Genomic DNA, 16,626 nt, shown 5'->3' with positions numbered 1-16,626 from the left:
GTGCATCGGAGCCTAGATGGATCTGTACCTTGGCGCCTGCGAGGGAAACTTGCTCAGCACTTGAGCGCACGAGGCATCATCCACTGAAGATAGTGCTTTGATGTCATTCCAATTCCAGCTAATCTTTTCTAGCCAGCTTCTGCCGAACAGCGTTGGGCCATTGCCTGGAATAATCCACAATGATAGGTCATGCACAACTCTGTTGTGTATGGAGAAAGTGTCAGATTGAACACTGTGAGCTCAAAGTAAAGTGTGACCGTAGTCTTTTATTGCAGGTCCCCAGAGTGCCTCTCCAACCTGTGAAGCCTCCTTAAATACCTGTGCTCCCAAGGGATTATGGGATCCCTTGGGACTCCAGGGGATGAGCCCTCTGGTGGCTGTACAGAGTAAATACCAGTATACATATATAACAAACTACATCATACGATACCTTCACTGCCACACTTCCAATGACTGGTATGAGCTCTTTGGTGTAGGTACGCAGCTTTGCATTAATCGGGCTCAGTTTGGGCCTTTGTGTTTTATTGCCCCACAGTTTCTCGAAAGCCTCCTTGCTCATTATTGACTGACTCGCACCCGTGTCCAACTCGATGGATACTGGAACTCCAGTTAATTTGACTTTCAGCATTATAGGAGGGCTCTTGGTGGTGAAGGTGTGTAACCCATAGACTTCTTCCTCGGGTTGAGTTGCCTGCGCTGTGTGATCCGCACTGGATCGATCATCCTCTGCCACGTGGTATGTCGCAGCACGTTTGCACATTCACTGGAGGTGCCCCATCATTGCGCAGCCTTTACACACATAGTGCTTGAATCGACATTGATGGGCCCGATGATTACCCCCGTAGCGCCAACACAGTGCTGATGAATTCACATTCACCCCCGATGGCAGACTCTGAGTCATCACAGATCTTGCAGGCGCAGAAGTATAGGTCCTGCCATATGCAGTTCGGCCTGCTAGCGACGTCATTTTATGCACATTACTTGCCGGTGAGCTTCAATGTTGAGAAGATATCTGTTTGGTGTTATCATCCCTGGCCATGCATGCCTGGGCGATCGCGATGGCCCTGCTCAGGTCGAGGATTTCGGCAGCCAGCAGCTTTCGAAGAATGACTTCGTGATTGATGCCTAGCACAAAAAAGTCCCGCAGCATTTGCCCCAATGCAGCTCCAAAACCGCAAGGTCCCCCGAGGCGTCTCAGGTCGGTGACATAATCCGCCACGTCCTGGCCCCCGGAGCGATGGCGCGTGTAAAAGCGATATCTGGCCATGAGGATACTCTTCTTCGGCTTGAGGTGGTCCCGGACCAGCGTGCACAACTCTGTATATTCCTTCTCTGTTGGTTTTGTCGGTGCGAGCAGATTCTTCATGAGGCCATATATTTTAGGCCCACAGATGCCCTGCGCTTGGCCGTGTTAGTGTTTCCTTCTAGCTCGTACTGGTCGAGACGCTCGACGAAGGCTTTCCAATCATCACCCTCTATGAAGCTCTCTAATATTCTAACGGCAGCCATAGTTGTATTCTGTTACTCGTCGCCAATTGTTGTGTATAGAAGAACTCCATGAGGCTGAGTACTGTGACTTTAGTCTTCTTTATTGAGGATATAACTAGTAGAGTGGACAAGGGAGAACCAGTGCTGAGGATGTAACTAGTAGAGTGGACAAAGGAGAACCAGTGGTGAGGATGTAACTAGTAGAGTGGACCAGGGAGAACCAGTGGATGTGGTGTATTTGGACTTTCAAAAGGCTTTTGACAAGGTCCCACATAAGAGATTGGTGTGCAAAATTAAAGCACGTGGTATTGGGGGTAATGTATTGACGTGGATAGAGAACTGGTTGGCAGACAGGAAGCAGAGAGTCGGGATAAATGGGTCCTTTTCAGAATGGCAGGCAGTGACTAGTGGGGTGCCGCAGGGCTCAGTGCTGGGACCCCAGCTCTTTACAATATACATTAATGATTTAGATGAAGGAATTGAGTGTAATATCTCCAAGTTTGCAGATGACACTAAGCTGGGTGGCGGTGTGAGCTGTGAGGAGGATGCTAAGAGGCTGCAGGATGACTTGGACAGGTTAGGTGAGTGGGCAAATGCATGGCAGATGCAGTATGATGTGGATAAGTGTGAGATTATCCACTTTGGTGGCAAAAACATGAAGGCAGAATATTATCTGAATGGCGGCAGATTAGGAAAAGGGGAAGTGCAACAAGACCTGGGTGTCATGGTACATCAGTCATTGAAAGCTGGCATGCAGGTACAGCAGGCGGTGAAGAAGGAAAATGGCATGTTGGCCTTCATAGCTAGGGGATTTGAGTATAGGAGCAGGGAGGTCTTACTGCAATTGTACAGGCTCTTGGTGAGACCTCACCTGGAATATTGTGTTCAGTTTTTGTTTCCTAATCTAAGGAAGGACATTTTTGCTATTGTGGGAGTGCAGCGAAGGTTCACCAGACTGATTCCCGGGTTGAAGGACTGACATATGAGGACAGACTGGATCGACTGGGCCTATATTCACTGGAGCTTAGAAGAATGAGAGGGGATCTCATAGAAACATATAAAATTCTGAAGGGACTGGACAGGAAGAATGTTCCCGATGTTGGGGAAACATAGAAACATAGAAAATAGGTGCAGGAATAGGCCATTCGGCCCTTCGAGCCTGCACCACCATTCAATAAGATCATGGCTGATCTTTCACCTCAGTACCCCTTTCTTGCTTTCTCTCCATACCCCTTGATCCCTTTAGCTGTAAGGGCCATATCTAACTCCCTCTTGAATATATCCAATGAACTAGCATCAACAACTATTTGCGGTAGGGAATTCCACAGGTTAACAACTCTCTGAGTGAAGAAGTTTCTCCTCATTTCATTCCTAAATGGCTTACCCCTTATCCTTAGACTGTGTCCCCTGGTTCTGGACTTCCCCAACATCGGGAACATTCTTTCTGCATCTAACCTGTCCAGTCAAGTCAGAATTTTATATGTTTCTATGAGATCCCCTTTCATCCTTCTAAACTCCAGTGAATACAGGCCCAGTCGATCCAGTCTTCCTCATATATCAGTCCAGCCATCCCGGGAATTAGTCTGGTGAACCTTCGCTGCACTCAATAGCAAGATCGTCCTTCCTCAGATTCGGAGACCAAAACTGAACACAATACTCCAGGTGAGACCTCAGCAAGGTCCTGTACAACTACAGTAAGACCTCTCTGCTCCGATACTCAAATCCCCTAGTATGAAGGCCAACATACCATTTGCCTTCTTCACAGTCTGCTGTACCTGCATGCCAACTTTCAATGACTGATGTACCATGACACCCAGGTCTCGTTGCACCTCCCCTTTTCCTAATCTGCCGCCATTCAGATAATATTCTGCCTTCGTGTTTTTGCCCCCAAAGTGGATAACTTCACATTTATCCACATCATACTGCATCTGCCATGCATTTGCCCACTCACCTAACCTGTCCAAGTCACCCTGCAGCCTCTTAGCGTCCTCATCACAGCTCACACTGCCACCCAGTTTAGTGTCATCTGCAAACTTGGAGCTATTACACTCAATTCCTTCATCTAAATCATTAATGTATATTGTAAAGAACTGGGGGCGCAGCACTGAGCCCTGCGGCACCCCACTAGTCCAGGGGCCACAGTCTAAGGATAAGGGCTAAGGCATTTAGGATCGAGATGAGGAGAAACTTCTTCACTCAGAGAGTTGTTAACCTGTGGAATTCTCTACCGCAGAGCATTGTTGATGCCAGTTTGTTAGATATATTCAAGAGGAAGTTAGATATGGCCCTTATGGCTAAAGGGATCAAGGGGTATGGAGAGAAAGCAGGAAAGCGGTAGTGAGGTGAATGATCAGCCATAATCTTACTGAATGGTGGTGCTGAATGGCCTGCTCCTGCACCTATTTTCTATGTTTCTATTATTCTTCAACTCCAGAGTGCCTAAACAACATGGCAGCCAACCTTTTATACTGGCCCTGCACGTGTGTGCAGGTAACTGGGGTTTTATTGAGTCTTGTGAGCATCACATGACTGGCTAAGCCACTCACAGTGCAACAGCTCCACAAACCTGCTCATAGGTGCATACATTACACTAACCAAGCCAGTCTGCATATTTAAACAACTTTTCTTCATGATGTCAGAACTACTATAAAGTTAATGCCAAGTTATAAGGCCAATAAATAATTTATCGGCAACCTTTCCCTATGGTATGTGCAACACACTTTTAGTCTTCACCACTATGCAAATACATCTTTCAAGTTTTTCTTTGGGCCCCAGAAGGCATCCATATCAATGGATGCTCAGTTCTATGGAAGAGCAAGGGATTTGAGGGTACAAGTTCACAGGACATTATAGGCAGCACCTCAGGCTGTAAAAAAGAAAGCTAATGGAATTCTAAGTTTTAGCACGAGGCACAGAATATAAAAGCCAAGAAGTACTGATGAGCTTATATTAAATCTTAGTTCGAGGCTGCTCTGGGCACAATGCAGGCGGCCCTCAACTGTGAACTTCTCTAAAATTAAAGAGAACATTTTTTATCAAATAACAATTTAAAACACATAAAGGAACAAGTATTTTACATTAAATGTACTTGTATCACCTTCTTGTTTCGTTTTTGGATGAGTCCGATATCTTGCTTCATTTATTCCATGCAAATAGGAATTTTTAAAAATTGCATCCAAACAGCACCTGTCATGACCTCAGGATGCCTCAAATGCTTTACAAGCAATGAAATACTTTTGAAGTGTAGTCACTGTTGTAATTACAGCCATTATCCATCTCAGATACAAGCTTTTTTATTATTTATTCGATCCTGGGATGTGGGCATTGCTGCAAGGCCAGCATTTATTGCCCATCCCTAATTGCCCCTGAGAAAGTGGTGGTGAGCCGCCATTTCAGAGGGCAATTAAGAGTCAACCACATTGCTGTGGGTCTGGAGTCACATATAGGTCAGACTGGGTAAGGACAGCAGATTTCCTTCCTTAAAAGACATTAGTGAACCAGATGGGTTTTTAACAACAATCCGGTAGTTTTATGGTTTTTAATTCCAGATTTATTTATTAACTGAATTTAAATTCCCCAGCTGTCATGATGGGATTTTGAACTCATGTCTCTGGGTCAGTAGTCCAGGCCTCTGGATTGCTAGTCCAGTGACATAACCTCTATAATACACTCGATGCAATATTCTACTGGAAAGTTAAATTAATAAAAGAAAAAAAAAATCACAAACATGGCTGTTAAGGTTATATATGATTTCTACTTTGTTGTTTCAACCACCTGTAATGGTTTTATGTTGTTGACTGAGTCCCATTTTGAATTGAACACCAGCAGATTTAACTACTTACAAACGTCAACACATCTCCCTGAGACCTGACTGCTGCTCACACGACACTGTGATGGATTTCAGCCTGGATATCTCGCTCTGAAAGATAACAGCTTAGAATACTGCACTCTGCAGATATCCGTACTGAAATGTGTTTGTTGCACCAAATGTACCTGGTGTGTAGATCAGCTTTGGGATTAGATGCATGATTTCACAAATTGCATTACATCTTTTGAGTATACTGCAACAATTCTTGTCTTTCACTGTAATTAGCTCAACAATTGTGGTAAATAGACAGAAAAAAATTAATTATTTTACAGTGCGTTACAACTGGGGGGCATTAGCAGCTGTGAAAAAAAATCATTCCACAACAGCGTCTGTCATTTGTTCAATTTATATTTGAAAAAATTGGTTGAAATTGTCAGAGCTTTCGCTACATTTAACAGGGGAATTTAACCTTTATTTTGAATTGGAGGGTATTTGCTGACACAGAAATTAATTGATATAATTCATTTCTGCAATGAGTTGCTGTCATGCGCTGCCAATTTTTAAAATCAGCATCACACTGATTGTGGGACTCCAACATCAAAGAATTCTTTCTTTTAATTTGCTGTGAATTGAAATTAATGCCATACACAAAATTGAAGGATAGTGCAGCTATACTGAGAGAACTGTCACAATATACAGGAGATGTAACATTAACAGTACATTTACCACAAGGACTGCAGTGGTTCAAGAAGGCGGCTCACCACTATCTTCTCAGGGGCAATTAGGGATGGGCAATAAATGCTGGCCTTGTCAGCGATGCCCACATCCCAGGATCGAATAAAAACAATTTCCTTGTCTTAGCTTCCTGGATCACTGTTGATGGGGTTTACTTAATGAGGCAACTTAATTTCTACTAATATTTCCCAATGAATAGACTTTGGCTGGATACAGATTAGCATTAAATACAATTTACATGAAAAAAGTGCATTTTGGAAGATATTTGATGCTACTTTGGTTAACTGAATGTTTCAGTATCATTCTAATGGAACTTGTAACTAAATGAAAGGATGGTTTCCTCACTGTCATTTTTTTAAACCTAATTTACTATTGGATTTACTTTATGTTAGCATTTGACAGAGGTTGCTTTTTGCAATGTAATTTAACTGTAAACAATACAATTTTCTTTGGAGAAATGACAAATGTTACCATACAATTTTTTAAAATAAAGGTTTCAGTAAGTTTAGGTGAAACACAATAATTAGAGGTCATGAATGATCCAACATTAAAGTGGAATATAATTGAAACATACATGAATGCAAGTTTTTCTTATTTAAAGATATCCTACATGGTCCTGAAGATCTTCGTCCAGTACAGTGGATATTAGTGTGCCTACCCATTTCTCACCTACTTTCCCAGCACATCAATATCTAGGTTTATAAAGGGGTTAGAGGTACTCAAAACAATATCCTAATTTAGTGCTTTTGAAGATTTTCTTCCAATTCAGTCACAAATTGCTCTCCAGTGGACAGAAATATCTAACTTAACATCCCTGCCTCATATTTCCTTGAGGCTCTTATTGCAGCTTGAGTTGCTGTCATCAATTTACGGTCTATATATTAATCTCGGTTACGTGCTTCGAGCAATCTAAGCACACGGCATGATATGGCAGCGGCAGATCTTTCTAGGGTCAGTCAAAGGAAGGCCTGAATTGGAAATATCAATAACCCCGATAGAAGAAAGCTGTGGTTTGATCTACAGATACAGGAAGGAGCAAATAACTGGCAGTCACGCTTTGAAACTGACCTGATTACACAGAGCTGCTTGGCTGGCTAGTCTAATGACAAATTGATGATTGCAAGTGACAAAATGGAAACACTCGACATACACGAGTTTTTGGAATGCATATATTTTCACATGCAGGCCATAAAATAAAGGATGACGTTTATTTGTAATATCATAAAATAGGCTTTGGCTGGAGCCACTTACTCCTGGAGTTTCACCCAGTGAACTCAATGTTGTGAATGACTGTCCCTTTATGCAAATGATTTGTCTCTGGAATTTTGGATGGGTTCAATCCGGCAGTGAAACAAGGCTCTGGAAATTTCCAGTCTGCTGACATCTTCTTCAATTGCTCTACAGACTTGCCCCTTCATTCTAAGTGATCCCTTACAATGTCTCAAGTGCTGAGTGATCTTCCATCTTTGGTTTCATATGTGGCCCCAGCTCTCTCCGCTTTACCATTAAAGGGTGACCCCGCCATCTACAATTCTCTACTTTATCTTGTCATTTCCACCACTCCTTTCAAAAGCCAATTTGAAAACTATCTCTTTGGCTGTACCCTCAGCCTTGCCCCTTAATTTCTCTCGTCCCCACTCAGTAGCCACTTTTGCTTCCTTGTTAAGTGCCTGAGGTTACAGGGTATGTGGGGGCTGCTAAAGGAACGCAAGTTACTATTGAGGATTGTTGGAAGTTACAAAGTGATAAAAGTGCATGTAAAAGCAACTATTGTAAGCATTATTCAATTACAGACAAATTATATCATTAAAACTATAGAGAATATAAAAACTCTAATGCAATGCTTAAAGTGTCAGTGCAAAATATGCAAGTGTCAGTCATTCATGTTCTGTCTGTACAGAAATCCTGCCTCAGTTCTCAATGGTTCAGCACTGTCAGTACAGAAATCCTACTATAGATCTCAATGGTTCAGTCCTGTCACCACAGAAACCCTACTGCAGATCTCAATGGTTCAGTCCTGTCACCACAGGAACCCTACTGCAGATCTCAATGGTTCTGCACTGTCAGTACAGAAATCCTACTGCAGATCTCAATGGTTCAGTCCTGTCACCACAGAAACCCTACTGCAGATCTCAATGGTTCAGTCCTGTCACCACAGAAAACTTACTGCAGATCTCAATGGTTCAGTCCTGTCACCTCAGAAAACCTACTGCAGATCTCAATGGTTCAGTCCTGTCACCATAGAAAACCTACTCCAATCTCGGTTGAACCAGACTGTTCAGAACCTCGGTATCCTATTTGACCCCAAGCTGAGTTTCCAACCCTGCATCCTCTCCATCACAAAGACTTCCACCTCCATAACATCGCCCACCTCAGCCCTGCCTTTGTCACCTTCGTACTCGACTTCGTACTTCGTACTGATAAAGTGCAACATCCCCATTGACACCTGGGAGTCCCTGGCCAAAGACTGCCCTAAGTGGAGGAAGTGCATCCGGGAGGGCGCTGAGGACCTCAAGTCTTGTCGTTGAGAACATGCAGAAACCAAGCGCAGGCAGCGGAAAGAGCGTGCAGCAAACCAGTCCCACCCACCCCTTTCCTCGACGACTGTCTGTCCCACCTGTGACAGAGGCTGTGGTTCTCGTATTGGACTGTACAGCACCTAAGAACTCATGCTAAGAGTGGAAGCAAGTCTTCCTCGACTCTGAGGGACTGCCTATGATGATGATGATGACTCGACTATTCCGATGTAGCTTTTAGCCAGCCTTCCATCCTCCATCCTCTGTAAATTTTAGCTCATTCCAAAACTCTGCTGCCTGCATCCTATTCCACACAATGTCTCACTCACCCATCCTGTTCTTGCTGACTTTCATCAGCTTCCAGCCCCCAATGCCTTGAATTTAAAATTCTCATCCTCGTGTTTAAATCCCCCCCTATCTTTGTAACCTCCTCCAGCCCTACAAACCCAACCTGAACTCTCCATGTCTCTGACTCTTGGCTATTTTGCATTCTTTCCCATTGTCCCACCATTGGCAGTTGTGCCTTCAGTCACCCAGGCCCCTCACTGTGGAATTCCATTCCTAAACTCTTCCACGTCTCCTCCTTTACGATCCTACTTGAAACGGATGAAATATATCCAAGTCTACTAAAAGAAGCAAAGGAGGAAATTGCAAGGAAGGGAACAAGGGAGGATCTGACCATCCTTTTTCAATCCTCCCTGGCGACAGGAGTTGTGCCAGAGGATTGGAGAACTGCTAATGTTGTACTATTGTTTAAAAAGAGAGGAAGGGATAAACCGAGCAATTACAGACTAATTAATTTAACCTCGGTGGTGGGAAAATTACTGGAATCAATTCTGAGGGACAGTATAAACCTTCATTTAGAAAGACACAGATTAATCAAGGTGAGTCAGCATGGATTTGTTAAGGGAAGGTAATGTCTGATTAACTTGATTGAGTTCTTTAAGGAGGTAACAAGGAGGGTCAATGAGGGCAGTGTGTTTGATGTAGTTTACATGGAATTTAACAAGGCTTTTGATAAGGTTCCATTTGGTAGTCTGATCAAAAAAGTAAAAGCCCATGGGATCCAAGGGAGAGTGGCAAATTGGATCCAAAATTGGCTCAGTGGCAGGAAGCAACAATAGTTGAGGGGAGCGTTTGTGGCTGGAAGGCTGTTTCCAGTGGGGTTCCACAGGTCTCAGTACTCGGTCCCTTACTTTTTGTAGTATATATTAATGATTTAGACTTAAATGTAGGTGGCATGATAAAGAAATTTGCAAATGATATAAAAACTGGCCGTGCGGTTGACAGTGAGGAGGAAAACTCCAGACTGCAGGAAGACATCGATGAACTGGTCAGTTGGGCAGAAAAGTGGAAAATGGAATTCAATTTGGAAAAGTGTGAGGTAATGCAATTGGAGAGGAGCAACAAGGCAAGGGAATGAACAATAAATGGGAGGATAGTGAGAGATGTGGAGGAACAGAGGGACCTTGGAGTATATGTCCACAGATCCTTAAAGGTAGCAGGACAGATCGATAAGGTAGTTAAGAAGGCATACGGATATTGGCCTTTATTAACCGAGGCATAGAATACAAGAGCAAGGACGTTATGTTAGAACTGTACACAATATTAATTAGGCCACAGCTGGAGTACTGTGTGCAGTTCTGGTCAACACATTACAGGAAGGATGTGATTGCACTAGAAAGGGTGCAGAGGAGATTTACGAGGATGTTGTCAAAACTGGAAAACTTTAGCTACGAGGAAAGATTGGATAGGCTGGGGTTGTTTTTCTTGGAACAGAGGAGGCTGAGGGGAGACCTGATTGAGGTGTATAAAATGATGAGGGGCCTACATAGAGTGGATAGGAAGGATCTTTTTCCCTTAATAGAGGGGTCAACAACCAGGGGGGCATGGATTTAAAGTAGTTGAAAGAAGGATTAGAGGGGAGATGAGGAAATATTTCTTCACCCGGAGGGTGCTGGGAGTCTGGAACTCACTGCCTGAAAATGTGTCATCACATTTAAAAAGTACTTGGATGTGCACTTAAAGAGCCTTGCTATAGGGATACGGACCTAATGCTAGCTCTTTTTTATCGACTGGCATGGACACGATGGGCCGAATGGCCTCCTTCTGTTTTGTAATTTTCTATGATTCTATGTAAAATCCATCTCTTTGACCAACCTTTAGTTCACCTCTCCCAATATCTCTTTCGTTGCCGTTGATTTTTATATTTCGGTGCTATACAAATGCAAGTTCTTGTAAAAACACCTGCAACAAATAGTTTTCTACACTGAGCACTGTAAAAAAAAATCTACATTAAAAAAGTGAATGAACATCAAAACCAAAAATTGATTTGTAGTACTGTATTACCTAAATACAAACATTACCATATCATTCTCACTTGGCTACAGATACTGGGGGAGGTGTAAAAAAATAACAACATTCACAGCAGAGAAGGAGGCCATTCAGACCAGCATGTCCGTGCTGATATGTTGAGTGAAGCTTGAGGATTCTTGCTCTTGATGATATTCCATACAAACTAAGACTAGTTCCTTGACAGGCTTTCTGCAAACATCTTTTGTGCTTGGACGTGCTGGGATGGAGTAACCACTTTGAATAATTTAACAATGCCCAGATAAAAGACTGTTGAAATTAAATATTTATATTACGTGCCTTAACCTGAGGTTGAAAGGCAGCCCTGTCATGTTTTGTGCAAATGCCAGAAGTTTCGTGTCATCTCAGCTTTTACATTAGTGTGCGATCAGGAGTGAGAATCGGGAATGTCCCAGAAATGGCTGCTGAATTATTTGTTGGCAAATTTATTGACCGTCAGGTTACTTGGAATTTTTCTTAGTGTTCTTATTAGGAATATCTGTTTATTCATGATCAATGTTCAAACAAATGAACTACGATGGAAATGTGTTATACTGTAGTAGAAGTCAATCAGTTTTAAGTATAAAAATGCATCAAAGAACTGGATAAGAACTAGAAAGGGTGATTATAAAAAAAAGCATTGGAATAAATTAGAATCATAGGGGTTCATCTTTCAGCAGCCCACCGCCCGCTGCTGCTGACTGCCGCTCACTCCTGCCGATATTCCTCCTGCAGATCAGCCCAGTGCCACTTTCAGGGTGGTCTGGAGCGGGCGGGAGGAGAGAGCCACTGGGAAGCGCCCGCTGACGTCAGCGGACGGCCGAATGGTGCAACTGAGCTCCTGCCCGCCGAGCTCCCAGATTCCTGTGGGCGGGAGTCGGCGGCAGAACTGGGGTGGACCGCGGGCTGGAGGCTGGTCTGTCCCCAACGGTACGTCTGAAGAACCTGAACAAAAAGTAAGTGAACATTTTAAAGTAATTTTTCAGCAGTGACTTACCTGCATGGGGTCCCCTGAAGGTCTTCGGATAGTTTTTGTATTTTTGATTGGTGATTTTTTTTTTCAGGTCTTCGACCCTCCGTGGGCCCGACACCATCCTCGGCGGCACTTGGGTGGCAAGCGCCTCTGTTGCCGAGAATGCGACCTCCCGCCCAGATTGGCGGCATACATCTTCCATTTGCCGCCTGCCGACCTTCGATGGACCTTCTTCATGAATATCCCGCCCAAAGTAACGTTTGGTACCTCGGCGACCATCGGCGGCACTTTGAGCGGCACTTGGGCAGGCGGAGGCCTTGCTTAAAATCAGCCCCATAGAATGGCCATTCAGCCCATCAAGCCTGTGCTGGCTTTCTACAAGAGCACTTCAGCTAGTCCCACTCCCATGCCCTTTCCCCGTAGCCCTGCAATTTCTTTTCCTTCAGGTACTTATCTAATTCCCTTTTGGAAGTCAATTTGAATCTCTACCACCCTTTCAGGCAGCGCATTCCAGATCCTAACCACTCGCTGCGTAAAAAAAGTTTTTCCTCATATCACCTTTGGTTCTTTTGCCAATCACCTTAAATCTGTGTCCTCTGGTTCTCAACCCTTCTGCCAACGGGAAAGATTTCTCTCCATCTACTCTGTCTAGAACCCATTACCAAGAAATAGAGATAGAAACCTCACATCACAATTGCTTTATATTGGAGCACATTCCCCTTACTCTGATTAGAGGAAGCACTCATGGTGAGGCTCCCTCTTTAAGAATGCATGTAATTAGGAGTCAAGACCCTCATATTAAATTGTTAAACAATCTGAGTATTCATTCATACATAATACATGTAACGGTTGTCCACTGTTTTCCAATGGTGTTGTATCCATACACAAGTTAGTGAACTGACAACGGTTTCAAAAAGATGCCAACTCAAAAGAGCCCCGAATATAAGTTAATAATGCAAAAACAAGTAGCTGCCACTGAAATGGCAGGAGTACTCGAGCTTGTCCTAACTTAAGCTACAAGGCGACATTTTATTTTATGTTAATTTGATTTATTTTCTGGCAGGTCTAAGGGAAGGCCCTCTCCCCCACTAGAATATTTTAATTTATTTCACTATATTTGAAACATGTTTGGTACCTGCCTTCTAAGATTGACTGTCAAAGCACTTTGAGATGTCCTGAGGTTGCAACTCCTTCCTTTTCCGTTGAGAATTTAACCCCAGACAGATCAGGCTGAGTTTTGATCTGCAGGAGCGCATGGGTTTGGGGTGGGGTGGGGTTAAATCCACCGAAATTGACAGCTTGTCAGGGAGCCGGCTCTAACCCGCCAACTTCCGCATTTCAGTCCATCGCATTAAGCTGCGTGCGCGCAACCCCTCCCCCCCCCCAGGACAGGCTGGCTGCCAATTAACGGGTGTTAATTGCTTTGTGGCGGTGTCAGGTTGCTGGAGGACCTTTATTTTACGGATATTTAGTGTAAAGCCCATGCTTTCGTACGCCTCAGTGAAGATGTTGACGATGACTTGGAGTTCAGTCTCTGAATGTGCGCAGACGCAAGCATTGTCCGCGTACTGTAACTCGACGACAGAGGTTGGGACGGTCTTGGATCTGGCCTGGAGACGACGAAGGTTGAACAGGTTTCCCACTGGTTCTGTAGTTTAGTTCCACTCCAGCGGGGAGCTTGTTGACTGTGAGGTGGAGCATGGCAGCGAGGAAGATCGAGAAGAGGGTTGGCGCGATGACGCAGCCCTGCTTGACTCTGATCCAGACGTGGATTGGGTCTGTGGTGGATCCATTGGTCAAGATCACAACCCACCCACCCTTTCCTTCAACGACTGTCTGTCTGTCTGTCCCATCTGTGACAGAGACTGTAATTCCCGTATTGGACTGTACAGTCACCTAAGAACTCACCTTTAGTGGAAGCAAGTCTTCCTCGATTTCGAGGGACTCTCTATGATGATGATGATGTTAATTGCTGAATTAGACACACTTTTCAGTTTAACGTTGAATCCACAGGCTTCCTGGGCTTCCTGAAACTCATCAGTGAATGTAAGACGAGAACGCAGCAGCAATTGAGGGAGCCGAAGCAATCTCAGGCAAATGTGCCAATATATACTCAGTACTTACCAGCTGGATAGAGTTTGTTCACAGTACTTTTGCTGAGAGGTGACCAATTCAGAGGTTACTTTCTACACTGAAGATTTGCTCTATCACATCAGGATGGGGGCCGCTTATGCTGCCTTCCATTGGACCTCAGATGAGGACCAAGATGACCAGCAAGAGCACCAGCAACAGCTGGACACGAATACAGGGGGTATGATTAAGAAGTTTGCAGATGATACTAAAATCTGCTGTGTGGTTGATAATGAAGAAGAAAACTGTAGACTGCAGGAAGATATCAATGCACTGGTCAGGTGGGCAGAACAGTGTCCAATGGAATTCAATCCGGAGAAGTGTGAAGTTATGCATTTGGGGAGGGCTAACAAGGCAAGGGAATACACATTAAATGGTAGGACACTGAGAAGTGTAGAGGAACAAAGGGACCTTGGAGTGCATGCCCACAGATCCCTGAAGGTAGCGGGTCAGGTAGATAAGGTGCTTAAGAAGGCGTACGGAATACATGCCTTTATTAGCTGAGACATAGAATATAGAAACATAGAAACATAGAAAAATAGGTGCAGGAGAGGCCATTCGGCCCTTAGAGCCTGCATCGCCATTCAATAAGATCATGGCTGATCATTCCTTCAGTACCCCTTTCCTGCTTTCTCTCCATACCCCTTGATCTCCTTCACCGTAAGAGCCATATCTAACTCCCTCTTGAATACATCCAGTGAACTGGCATCAACAACTCTCTGCGGCAGGGAATTCCACAGGTTAACAGCTCTCTGAGTGAAGAAGTTTCTCCTCATCTCAGTCCTAAATGGCCTACCCCTTATCCTAAGATTATGTCCCCTGATTCTGGACTTCCCCAACATCGGGAACACTCTTCCCGCATCTAACTTGTCCAGTCCCGTCAGAATCTTATATGTTTCTATGAGATCCCTTCTCATCCTTTTAAACTCCAGTGAATAAAGGCCCAGTTGATCCAGTCTCTCCTCATATGACAGCCCAGCCATCCCTGGAACCAGTCTGGTGAACCTTCGCTGCACTCCCTCAATAGCAAGAACGTCCTTCCTCAGACTAGGAGACCAAAACTAAACACAATATTCCAGGTGAGGCCTCACTACGGCCCTGTACAACTGCAGTAAGACCTCCCTGCTTCTATATTCAAATCCCCTAGCTATGAAGGCCAACATACCATTTGCCTTCTTCACCGCCTGCTGTACCTGCGTGCCCACTTTCAGTGACTGATGAACCATGACACCCAGGTCTCGTTGCACCTCCCCTTTTCCTAGTCTGCCACCTTTCAGATAATATAAGAGCAGGGAGGTTATGCTTGAACTGTATAAAATACTAGTTAAGCCAAAGCTAGAGTACTGCATACAGTTCTGGCTATCACATTACAGGAACGATGTGATTTGTACTAGAGAGGTTACAGAGGAGATTTATGAGGATGTTGCCAGGACTGGAAAGATTGGAAAGGATGGGTTTGTTTTCTTTGGAACAGAGGAGACTGAGGGGAGACCTGATTGAGGTGTATAAAATTGAGGTGTATAAATTGAGGGGCCTAGATAGAGTGGAGAAGAAGGAGCTTTTTTCCATAGCAGAGTGGTGAACAACCATGGGACATAGATTTAAAATAATTGGTAGGAGGTTGAGAGAAGATTTGAGGTGACATTCCTTCACCCAGAGGGTTGTGGGGGTCTGGAACTCACTGCCTGAAAGGATGGTAGAGGCAGAAACCCCCAACACATTAAAAAAATAATTGGATGTGCACCTGAAGTGCCGTAACCTGCAGGGCTATGGACCAAGAGCTAGAAAATGGGATTAGGCTGGATAGTTCTTTGTCGGCCGCCTGGACACGATGGACCGAAATGGCCTCCTTCCGTGCTGTAAATTTCTATGATTCTATGATTTTGTGAAACAGGGTGTACAGTCAGAGGTTCAGTTTCCTTGATATCTCTGAACACCAGTGTCACAGGATGTCACATCAGTAGGGAATGGGCTGCTTCAAAAATGCCGGGAGGGAGCGGGAAAAATGTCGGGAGGGAGCAGGAAAAATGCCGGGAGGGAGCGGGAAAAATGCCGGGAGGGAGCAGGAGTCACTCCCTTGGTCAAATAGGGTGGGGTTATGGTTCATTAGATCTGTTTAATTTTAATATCTGATCAAGTTACTCTAATTTCTAAATTGATTATTATGCTAGCTTTATTCACAATATTTAACATGTAATATTTAACTTGTTATTTGGTTTTAATTCAGAGATTTTGATATCTTGTGAAGAGCAAGAAACTGAAGTGTTAATAAATAGCTGCCTCTTCCCAGTGCAGTCAGAATTATTTTGTGCTGACACTACACCTGTGAAAATCAGTATCATCATTGTGTATTCATAATGGGGCTGGGGTCAGTACAACGATAGTGGGATTCTTCCATAATACGCTGCCGGAGAAACAGCTGCTTTTTGTTAACATGGCATTGGAGACAAAATGGAGGCTTCCGCATTGATATGTTTGTCTCTAGTGCTGATATAACTCGTCTTGCCTGCATATTACCGGAAGAGTTTAGGGTTTTTTTTAATTGTATGATGTTGTTGCTTTATTTAAGATTTTTTTACTTCATGTGTGTTAGCTGTGAAGCAGGCTCATTCTAGGAAATTATT

The sequence above is a fragment of the Pristiophorus japonicus genome, chromosome 10, assembly GCF_044704955.1.
Source record: "Pristiophorus japonicus isolate sPriJap1 chromosome 10, sPriJap1.hap1, whole genome shotgun sequence".
Classification (NCBI taxonomy): Eukaryota; Metazoa; Chordata; class Chondrichthyes; family Pristiophoridae; genus Pristiophorus; species Pristiophorus japonicus.
This window is presented reverse-complemented; position numbering follows the sequence as displayed.